We start from the raw sequence: 2524 nt of genomic DNA on the forward strand, positions 1-2524 counted from the left end.
TAAAGGGCATAGAGATGACACTGAGGGCCTTGGTAAAGGGAAGCCAGTGCCTGGTGTCCCCAGAAGCTGGATCCCCAGGTAACTGAGGGGGCAGAGTAAGACTGAAGCAAGAAGAGCAGGAAAGTTACACCAGGAAGAAGACCAAAGACCTGGACTCTAGTTTCCAACTGTCACCTGCCTACGACAGGACCCTGAGCAAGGTCAGCTGCCCTCTGGGGCATGCCAAGGCCAGTCTGGGCAAGTGCTGGGATTCTCATGTGATGAGTGAAATGCAGGGAGAGAAGCCAGGAAGCCCACACTGAAATCACTTGGCTTAGACCAAACAAGTGATCCTGGACCCCATTTTGCCCAGGTTTTCTCCCTAGAGGTCATTCTGCCAGCTCACCTCCTTGACCTAAGGGAAGCCCCAGGCTGAACACAGAGACTTTGGTAGAGGGAGTCTGGGGGCCACATCTATGGCCCGGCCCTCCCGAGCCTGTGCATATCCCCCAGCCCAGTTAGAGCCCCTTCTGACCTCAGTTATCCTCCTGTGTAAAATAAAGATGTCGATTAAACAAATTTTAAAGCCTCTAACATCTTGAAAATTCCACATCCCTGAGCCTCACTTCACCTATAGCCATAGACTAATATCCTCAGGGCAGAGAAATTTCATTTAGGTCAAATGATTCCCTGCACATAAACAAGAGTGAAACAAAGGTCCCCATTCTCTGAGTTGTTAGCTTGCTGGCAAGCTCTCTGTCTCTTTCTCTCTCTCTCTCTCTCTCTCTCTCTCTCTCACACACACACACACACACACACACACTAGTGCACCCTCATAATGCTTATACAGCCCACCCCCACCCCAGTCATGCACAAAGGCACACACACACACACACACAAGTATGCAGAGGCACAAACACCTGGACTCTCTAAGCTGCTCCTTCCCCCACCCCCACTTTTGCTCACTCCCCACCCCCAGCTCCCCTGCTGGGAAGCAGAGGGGGCCTTGATTTCCACTGTCAGTTACCTAATCTGATGGGCTGGTGCCACCCAATGGTCAGGATCGGAAGTGCAACCTTGGTTCCAAGTCCCAAAGGGGATTGGACAGAGTCCAGGGTCATTCAATCCATCCCTCTCCCTCTAATGAGGCGGAATCCAAAGCTGCCCTAGATGGATCAGTCTGTCTGTGGTCTTAAAAGCTTTCAAACAAGTGTTTCCTTACATGATGCTCCTAGCTCTTTGCAAAGGTCAAGGGATTGCCACTGACACTCAGGGCAGCCTTGGGCTAGGCGAGGGCCTAAAAATATTGGGTGCAAACTGTGTGCTCAGCACCATTCTAGAAGCACTATCTACAATATCTGTTTGATCCTCACACCTGCTGTCTTTGCAGGGTATGTATTACTATTTTTATTTTGAAGAGCTACAACCAAGAAGGATGGCTCTAAGACATGACTCCTGCTCTGCTCTTCTTGGCCACCCTGGACTTTGGTTTTGTCATTGTACATGATCAGTTTTAATCATTCATTCAGTCATTCACTCCTTCAATGATCATTGACTGAGCACCTATAATGGGCAAGGATCTATGTTAAGGGCTGAGAATCAGCACAGGGTAAAGCCCCTAGTTTAAGTAGCTCCAAGATTTCTAGAATCAATTACCTTCATGTCCTCCTAGGTCTCTGACTCTATGACCTTAGTGGATCTTCTCTGCCAAGCTGGATAAAGGCTTGGAGGAGAGAACAAGAGGGGGAAAGTGCACAAGCTCTATCCCAGAGTGACAAAGCACCCAGTCCAGAGAGGAGGAAGGCAGTGTGTGTGCTAGTCCAAACATACCAATCCACACCCTGGTCATCTGAACTGCCTCACTCTAGGGTCCAGACACGCTCAAGAAGGAAGTGGAAGGAACTGGGTTATCTGGCTTCTGCACAGTGCCATTTGTGCCACATCAGAGAGATCAGATCCAGAGGTAGAGATGAATGTCAGGAGCTGGAAGGTGAAGTGATCTAACAAAGCTTCAGCTATATTTGCACAGCCTGCTGTTCTGACATTCACAACCTCTGTAACGGACTGCAATCTCTGTTCTTAGTCTTCTGTTTCTCCAGGTGTTCACACATTGATTCACACCACCCTAGAGTCACCTCCTATGCCCCAAACACCTCACAGATTACCAGTTCCTAATCTTTGCTCTTTTTCTTACTAACTAATGAACAAAGAAATAAAATAGTGAAATCCTGCAATGTGTCAAGCACTGAAAGAAATTACCTAGTCTAAGCTTTATGGATGAGGAAAATAGGACCAGGGAGGAATAGGACTTTTTCAAGGTTGCACAGCAAGTATGTGGTATAGTATACCTAATAGAATAACTGGGTCTAGAGTTCAGGCACCTCTTTCTCTGTGAGGACCTTTTTTGTACTTTTATTTTCTGTGCACATGAAATTAAACACTGAGGAGAGTCTACCTTAATTATGAAACATCTTTCTATCCTTTCTCTCTTCTCTAATTCCCTAATTCAAACTCTATGAAAGGACAAGCCCCTTAAAAATAGAAA

This window comes from Marmota flaviventris, chromosome 9 (genome assembly GCF_047511675.1).
Source record: "Marmota flaviventris isolate mMarFla1 chromosome 9, mMarFla1.hap1, whole genome shotgun sequence".
Taxonomy (NCBI): domain Eukaryota; kingdom Metazoa; phylum Chordata; class Mammalia; order Rodentia; family Sciuridae; genus Marmota; species Marmota flaviventris.